This window comes from Chiloscyllium plagiosum, unplaced genomic scaffold, assembly GCF_037043375.1.
Source record: "Chiloscyllium plagiosum isolate Xiang-an unplaced genomic scaffold, Cpla_swu_hap1 HiC_scaffold_14, whole genome shotgun sequence".
NCBI classification, from domain to species: domain Eukaryota; kingdom Metazoa; phylum Chordata; class Chondrichthyes; order Orectolobiformes; family Hemiscylliidae; genus Chiloscyllium; species Chiloscyllium plagiosum.
This window is the reverse complement of record NW_028270152.1, coordinates 50,923,825-50,933,139: the sequence shown is the minus strand read 5'-3', so window position 1 is coordinate 50,933,139 and position 9,315 is coordinate 50,923,825. Positions and strand designations below refer to the sequence as shown.

Here is a 9,315-nt window from a genome sequence, read left to right as displayed (position 1 = left end):
TGAAGGTCTTTGTAGTAGTCTTGGAAAATACAATAATGACTGTCACACCCTGTTTGTGTTGGGGCGTAGTTACAAATGGATTGTATACACAGCAAAATGGTGCTTGTAACAAAGGTTCTAACCATTTAAGTTTTTTTTTAATTCAAATACATCAGAAGTTGGAACTTGTAATATTTAAGTTTCTTCCAAACCTAAAAAGTATGGAAAAAGTCCTAAAGGTTAGGAAATAGGTTCAAACAGTGATGCAGTCTTGTGTCAGCTGCACTGCTGGTTCAGAAGGGTTGGGGCTTCAAGTCCCATTCAAGAGATTTGAGCTGAAAAACATGGGCTAACACTTCATTACTGCCCCATCAGGGACACAGGCTTCCAGATGTCTTGCTAAACTGAGGCACCAACTGATACCTCGGGTGGAATGTTAAAAATGGTCATGGGACAATTTTTTTTTTGAAAAATGAATGAGTTATTCTGTGTCCTGGCCAATGTCTATTACTTAGTTAAAATCATCATCCAAATGTATAACTTTGAATTCATTGGAACAAAGATAAGTGCATGGGGACACTGGCACCTGCACGTTCCCCTTTAAAGACACTCATCACCCGAAGATGGGAAGTATATAGTTAAACTTCGTTGTTGGGTAATAAGCCTGGAATTACAAAACCCTCCCCCCAAACTCAATATGTTCCTCAATATGCTGCAGTCCCTAATAAGGTGACTTGGGATGGCCAATCAATGCTTGTTTATCCACCCGTACCTTGTGGGGAGAAATTGAATATTATCTTTTTATTTTAAATCTCACTGCTATTTGTGGGAGTTAACTGTATGCAAACTAGATTCCACACTTGTTGCATTACAACAGTGACTGTGCTTCACAAAATATTTCATTGGCTCTGAAGCAGTTTAGGATGTCCTGCAGTCTGGAAAGGCTTTACATAAATGCTGTAGACTCCACACTTGTGGCAGAGTCGCTGAAAGATCCCATGCTGCATCTGAAGTTGTGGAATATTCCACAATAACAAGGTATATTTGACTGGATTCTGGAGCATTACTCTGCTATTGTACTGGCACAGCAACTCATTTAGTAATGAGAAAACTCAGTCTAAAACTGTAATGGGATTTTGTAAGCTTATTCAAGTATAAGATAACCTCATGGCATAACATAAGCAACTTGGTTTATCATAACTAACAAATGTTTGTAAAGTTTAATATCATGGAGTAGATGTGTATGTTGTGGGGAAAAATACAAGTTTATTTATCAATACCTTTTGGACTCCTATACAACACTTTTGTTGACTGAGCTGCAGAAATGAATTTGGATAATGGAACATGTATTTGTTGTACTTTGGATTATCTTTAAAATTGTAGGACATATATGCCAATTGTCCAGGTGCAGTTTTTTACGCGTGGTCTCATTTTCATTATGCATATTAATTTAAAACCTAAGTAACATCACCTGGTCACTAATACTTTGTTTTTCTGACTATATTGATACTTAATTTAAAAACATGAATTTATTTTGCTTTTTTTTTCGCTGCTTTGTAGTGCACACCAATATCTGACTGCTAATTATTTGGAGTTAGTTTCATCATTCTCATTTCCCATCCGTGTTCAATCGCGAATGATTTATGCTTTGTATGTATGGAGCATTGCTGGAGTGAATTAATGACATGATTTTGATTGTGATTTTTCCAAGTTTTTCATCCAGTTAAGCTATTGGAGGAGACAAATAAAGATTTAGATTAGATTCTCCATAGTATCGATACAAGCCCTTCAGCCCAACCAGTCCACACCCTCCAAAGAGCAAGCCACCCAGACCCATTCCCTTACCCTATATTTACACCTGACTATGGGCAATTTGGTATGGCCAATTCACCTAACCTTTGGTAATTGTCACTTATACTCTAACTTTTACCCTTTGTAAACAATCCCTTGTTTCATTAGCAACAAGTTGATAGAATGTTTGTTTACCCAAAGTTTTGAATGGGTAGTAACGTGTTGTCACGAGAGGACCCAACGGAAATGTGGCCTTTTAAATCCACCCTTTTCTTTATAAAATGAAAAAGAATTGGCAGTCTTTTTTGATCTATTTTTAACATCTACCGCAATTACCAATGATTCAAGTTGTATACTTACAGGCACCTTAAGCTTGCAGGCAGTGTATACTAACATCACCATGTAACATAGGATCATTGTTCTGTTGATGCTTTTTTTTTATATAGTATTGAGTTGCGCACATTAGTGGTGTTCAATTTTTCTCTTGCTTGTTGGCACAGATTTCAGTGTTTGACTGTTTCATTTTATGTTGCACTTTAGGTGTTAGATTGTTGAAAAGAATGTTTTTATTGACAAAATTGTAACTGATCTGCATGAGCCACCTTTTTTCTATTTTATTAAAATGAGTCATACGTACAACATCAGAATAATTTAAATGGAGAAGTGGAACTAATTGGAATGTTGCATGCCTTAGTTTGAATCCACTGTATATTAAATTTATTTCTGTAGTGATTACATGCTATCTGCCTGGAAGTTGAATTATATAATCCCATTCATTTTGTTAGATCATAATTTAGGAATATACACCAATTTAATTCCTTGACTCTGGAAAAAAATTGGCATCATGGTGTGCTCGTACACAGAATCATTAGTCTGCACATGCTCTTGCAGGAGCGATCTGTGGTGCGTTTTCTATCTCCATTTATTTTCATGTTCTGTTTTTTTTTGAAGGCTGTTACAGAAACAGGGTGAGGAAGACAGTTTCGATCATTATGTTGGGTCGTGTTCCAAATATTAACAACTTGGAAAGGAGATGTTTTCCCATTTTTCTTGATTTTTGTCAATCACACTAAATCTATGCTCATCATAATTTTAAAACCTTATTAAATCATCTTCTTCTCTGCTCAAAGAAGAATAACTAGCTTTGTCAGACTATCCACGTATACTCCCTGGAGCCATTCAAGTAAATCTCTTCTGTATTCACTCCAAACCGTACATGTTCCTCCTAACACGTTGCCCATGTACACACATTTGGCTTAAAACATGAAAAGTGGAGCTGCTGACAGTAGATGTGAAATAGGTTAATACTTTTTTGATGGTGTGTCTGAAAGTGGTGACTGCGAATGCTGGTGCTTAATTATTTTTTTATGGTGAAAATTCTCGATGATTCGCTCTAATGTCTGGACAAGCGCAATTTTTGTAAGCCTCTCTCAAAAAAAGGCAAAATATTTTGGATCAATCAGGAAAGTAAGATACCCTTTTTACAGTCAGGTTGTTCCTGGGTATTCAACTGCCAATGTAGTATTTTTACATTTACTTGTAATAAGGAAATGCAGCAGGCAATATGTACACAGCAAGGTGGTATGAATGACAATATGATGCTGACATAATATGCTGAAGGGACATAGCTAACTTGTAATTATTGGGCAGGAAATAAAGAACATTTCTCTGCTATTTCATAGAAATTGTAGAATCCCTAGAGTGTGGAAAAAGACTATATTTGGCTCAATTATTCCACAACGACCCTCCAAAGAGTTTCCCACCCAGACCCATTCCCCTACCCTATTACTCTACATTTCCCCTGACTAATGTACCTAACCTACCCATCCCTGAACACTATGGGCAATTTAAGATGGCCACTCACCTGTGGGAGGAAACTGGAGCACAAGGAGGAAATCCATGCAGACATGGGGAGAATATACAAACTCCACACAGACAGTCGCATGAGGCTGGAATCGAACCCGCGCCACTGGCACTGAGGCAGTAGTGCTAACCACTGAGTCACCATGCTGCCTGTGCACTGAGCCACTGCCCCCACAAAACACTCTTGGCAGCAGAGGGATTCAAGCCCACGCCGTCAAAATGGTTGGAGCATAAATCTAGTTCCTTAGACCACTCGGCCACGGTTCAGTTTTTTATTTAGTTAGAATCTAACTGATTAGCTCCTCAACTTCTTCTGTTTTTCATTGTTTTGCTCCTTTATGTTTTTATCTATCAAAATTTGTCTTGAAACCTCTGGTGGTTCAAGCATCAGCATTTTTTTTAAGAAAAGTTCCAAATCTCGATTACATTTTGTGTGCAAAGGGGCATCCTCAAACTATTGCTGAATAAACTAGCTTGAAGATTATATCCCCTTGCTCTAGATTTTCTTACCAGAGGAAATGGATTCTATGTTGTTACTCATTTGTTCTGTTTGAGTTTTACACACCTTAATCAGATCACTCCCTCAATCTGCTATACTTGGATGGGAATGAAGTTACATTTATGTACTGAGTTTTACTCCACTGTCAACAATTGTTGATGATTGCATCAGATCTAATGTGTCACACATCTCTTTCCATAGGTGCAGAGCTCTTGGTGCTGAGCATGAGGGATTCTTATATCTATTTAAATTTAAAAACAAAATATCTGATACATTTTCAACAGAGGGGTAGTGTTTGCAAAGCCATAAGACTCTGTTTCATGCTGACGTGTTACTACAGGACTTGTTTTCTTGTCAGTGTTTCATGCAAAGTTTTGGTTCAACAGCAACTTGTGTATTCCTTATATATTACTCTTTTTTTTCTTGAAAGTAGCAAAAGGTCCCAAGGTACACCACCTCCTGTACAGTAATTGCAGGTTAACTACCTCCCTAAAGCATATTTTCTGATCCGTATCACATTTGTCATTTATGCCTTCTTGCTGTGTGAATGTTGAAAAACAAACAGCCGCTCGAGAGATTGCTGCATTGACCAAAAGGTTGGTCAGTGAGAGGTTTTATGGTTTGCTTTAATGAAGAAAGAGTTGAAGGTATATATGGAGAAAATTGCAGACCTTCAGGATCTTGACAATTGAAAACATGGCTGCTGATAGTGGAGCGGTTACCAAAGGCAAAAATTACAAGCATCCAGATGTCACAGGCTAGCACAGGATGATCATGTCGTTAGAGAGAGGGAGAAAACCAAGACCTTGAGAGGGATGGATAGGACTTGGTGTGAGTTAGGATCCTCAGAAATAACTGTGCTCTTCTAATTCTGGTTGACATTGCTTCTGTAATCTTAACAGCTTCAACATTGGACAAGCAAGTCTTTATTTTGTAAGCCCCTCCAATTCTATCATGAAGACAAACCTCAACAACTGTCTCATTGCCATTGATTTTTGAGAAACAAAGTATTGGATGGCATCATGTTTAGAGAGTAGAAAATGGGAAGATGACCATGAGTGTATTGGAATAGTAAATTATTACCAAAGGGCCCTTGGACATTGGGAAATGTGCATGTGCACACATGCTGTGGTGGCTTTCAAGTGTTAGGGATTACTTCGGAGATACACTTAACCATATAGGCATTGTCTACACTTTGACCACAGAATGGAAGAATACAATATCTGATTACACAGTTGATGATCAGCAAGCCTAGTATGTTTCTAGACCAGAAATAGTGAATTGTTCTGCTTTTGTTGTTTCCTTGCAGTGTAAACATTTATCTGTTGTATGACTGAGGTAAAGGAAAGTGATTCATTTGAGGAAGAAATTAGCAGGTATAATACATTGATCCAATGCTCAGTGTCTATTCCCATTTTAGTTGCAGAGTTTGTTGCTTTTGCATTGTCCAACTGATGTGATCTCTATTTAATAAGAGCTGGTGTGCATCCATTCTGTGGGCAAGAACGAAATGTTTTTTTTGTTTTGTAAATTTTGCTCCAAAGCTGCTCCTGGCATCTGTCAGTTCCCTTGGCAAGAGTTTAGATAACTGAAAAAAAAACACATTTAATGAATTCTTCTTATCTATTGATTAGAGACAAATGGACTTTCTTTGGACTTTGATTTAAAAACAAAATTTGAAAAGTTAAAATTGATATTATATTGTAGACATTTTATAATTGATTGGATAATCCAATAACTGAGCCAGGTGAATCTGTTTTATATCATGGATTATTTTTCTCATAAATGACCAACCAGCTTAACTCACTAATGGAATTTAAAGAGATAACTGTCATTAGGATCTGGAATGTTGTTGCTTTGTCACTTCACTTCATAACCCTAAATAGTACGATAAGGATGGACTTGGTTGGGTGAACAGTAGGACTCTGTGTTAACAGCTGTATTGATTTTTAAGGCTACTGCATCTGCAAGAGACAGGATCCTGAAGTTTGATTCTTGACAGCACAAACACTATCAGGCTTTTATAGACTGAAATGTGTAGCTATTTAGCATTAGGTTTCTTCTAAGAAAATTATTACTAAGCTATAAGTCTGAAATTTTCTTTTAGCTTAAGGTCATGGACATTTATTTGTGTTGATGTAAAAGCCAGTGTTATCTCCCACATTCAGTGACGACAGTTATTTTTAGCCGAAGTAGTGTGGTGATTGTGGTGAGTTAGAGGCTTGTCACGGCATTCAGGATAATGCAGAATGTCAAAGAAGTTATGTCAGTTGACAAATTGCAGCAAATGTTGAGGGGACCACAGAGTGGTGGAAGGTTTTGAGGAACATGGAGAGTGTGGATAGGAAGGCACTATTCCTATTAATAGTGGAGTGATTAGCCAGGCAGCACAGCTTCAAAGTAAGGGGAGGTAGCCAGGGGGGAGAGTTGAGAAATGTTTACACCAGAGGGTGGTTGGGGTGTGTAACTTGCTACTTGAAAGTGTGGCTGAGTCAGAAATTCAACATTAAGTAGTATTTAAACATACATTTGTGTTGCAAAAGCTTCAAGGGTGGGGAGGTGATAACCTGGTGATATTATCCCTGGACTATTGATCAAGAGACCCAGTTAATCTGGAGACCTGGGTTCAAATCCTACCTTGGGAGATGGTATTTGAATTCAATAAAAAAATCTTGAATTAGGAGTCCAATAATTACCATGTCAATTGCTAGAAAAATCCATCTGGCTCACTCGAGTCCTATAGAGAAGCAAACTGCTGTTCTTGCTCTGGCCTACATATGACTTCAGGCCCACAGTCAAAGTCATCTACTGTTAAACTGTTCTCTGGGCATTTAGGGAAAGACAATAAAACTGTCTGGCATTAATCTCCTAGCTTTTAAAATGGTTAAACTTCAAACAACTCCAAATGATTAATGAAAGACAGCACATTAACAGCATAGAATTACATATGAAAATTAATTTTTCCACATTGCTAGTTTTTTATAAAATTAGATTCCATTTTGAAGTAATTCTTCTCACTTGCCCTCTCTTGAATCTTTCTATAATGTACACCATCTGCAGTCAGCTGTATGGCCTGGTCCCAAACCACCCAACACCTACAAAGATATGCATGCAAAAAGCCTTAGGCATTTTTTTTGTATTGCGCTTCAACATCAGATCAAGTTTCATAAAGTGACCTCCATGTTGCACTCCACTGCACTTCCATATCAAGATTCCAATCCATTAGTAAGTTGGGCTACATTGTTTAAATGGCGACGTAGAATAAAACTAGATAATGCCAGCAATGCTCAGCAATCTGGCAGGATAACAGTGAGGATAGATAAATATAGTTAATTTTCATGTCCAATTCCTTTTGTTAAAAGTGGAAATGGTTAGCAATGGAAGAATTTTGAAGTAAATATAAGGTAGTGAAAGGTGGGGTGGGGGCGGAAGTGTGAAGAACAATATGGAATGTTGATCGGCAAGAGAAATTTAAATGAGGGATAACAGCAAAAGTTATTGGACAGGAAACAAAATAGAAATTGCTGGAGGAAACTTGGCAGCACAGTGGCTCTGGTTAGCACTGCTGCCTCAGTGCCAGGGGTGACTGTCTGTGTGCAGTTTGTACATTCTCCCCGTGTTTGCATAAGTTTCCTCTGGGTGCTGCAGTTCCTCCCACTGTCCAAAGAAGTGCAGTTAGGTGAATTGGCGAGGCTACATTGTCCATAAGTGTTCAGGAATGTGTAGGTTAGTTGGGAGAAATGTAAGTAATAGAGTAGGGGAATGGATCTGAGTGGGTACTCTTTTGGAGAGGTGGTGTGGACTTATTGGGCCAAGTGGCCTCTTTGCACACTGTAGGGATTCTGTCATATCCAGCAGCAACTATGGAGAGAAGGCAAACTTAATTTTCTGGTTCAGCAACCCCTCTTTAGAACCTTCAGAGAGATTTGAGAGTCCTCGCACATTTAATCTCAAAAGTTTGCATCACTGAGAAGTAGGGAAGGCAAATGGCATGTGGTGCTTTATTTCAAAGGGAATGGAGTATAAAAGTAGGGAGGTTTTGCTAAAACTATACAAGACACTAGTTAGACCACAGCTAGAGTACAGTTTTGGGCCCCTGATCAGAGGGAAAATGCACTGGCATTGGAGGTCGTCCAGAGAAAGTTGACTAGGTTAACATTGGGAATGGAGGGACCATCTTCTGAGTACAAGTTGAGTAGTTTGGGCCAATACTCCTTTTGGAATTTAGGATGAGATAATCATATTAAAACAAACTAGATTCTTGTGGGACTTGACAAGGTAGATGTTGATTGGTTGTTTCTCTCTTGTGGGAGCGTCTTGGGCTGAGGGTATTAGTCTTAACATACGTGCTTGTGCATTTAAGACTGATGAAGAGGAATTTCTTGGAAGGTAGTGAATCTGTGGAATCCTTAACCACAAAGGGCTGTGAAGGCTCATTCAGTATATGCAAGTCAGAGCTTTTTAATCAAGAATGGAATCAATCGTTTTGGGGGAAAAGGGCAGGAAAGTGGAGTTATCAGATCAGGTATTCTCTCATAGAATGGCAGAGTACATTTCGGGGTCTACGTCTACTCCTGCCTTTTATGGTCTTTAAGTTCCTTAAGTTTAATTCGCCCATCATTGGAACTGAGTAAGAGACAGGGATTAGAGTAGGAAATAACAATGACACACCACTGGATGTTCAGAGGTGTTCAGCGCAATGGTTACCAAATGTACAGTGGACCCAAATTGAGTAGTAATTGTTTTAAACTAAATTTGGAAACAGTACTAGTATGTCCATTATTTGACTTCAAGGGAGTGTTTCAGGTGTGATACACTGAGAAGGAAGAATATGTCGTGTGGTAAGAGGTGGTGAGAGGAGTAGACAACTATGTCACACAGAGGGAACATCTCTTTCAAATGCTGATTGGGAAAGATGTGTTTGGTTCTGGGATCATGTTGGAGGAGACAGACATAGCAGGGGGTTAATTGAATGCAGAAATCGTGTGATAGAAAGTGACAATGCAGAAAACTCTACAACGGCTTTGGGAAGAGATGAGAATAGAGGTTCAGGCAATAGATTGGGGATAGTCAAGGGCCTGCCAAGCATACTGCGGTGACTCCTTGGTCAAGACAAAAGGAAGATTTATCTGAAGTACTGAAATTGCAGGTGACATTGTCGGAATAAAATGACAAGGAGAGAA

The 9,315-nt window shown here is 38.5% G+C and overlaps 1 protein-coding gene across 7 annotated transcripts in view; it reads left to right on the top strand.

Annotated features, from left to right (window-relative positions):
• frmd4bb (FERM domain containing 4Bb) overlaps window positions 1-9,315 on the top strand; it is a 377,863-nt gene that overhangs the window by 263,270 nt on the left and 105,278 nt on the right. The gene's annotated exons all lie outside the window — the stretch shown is intronic.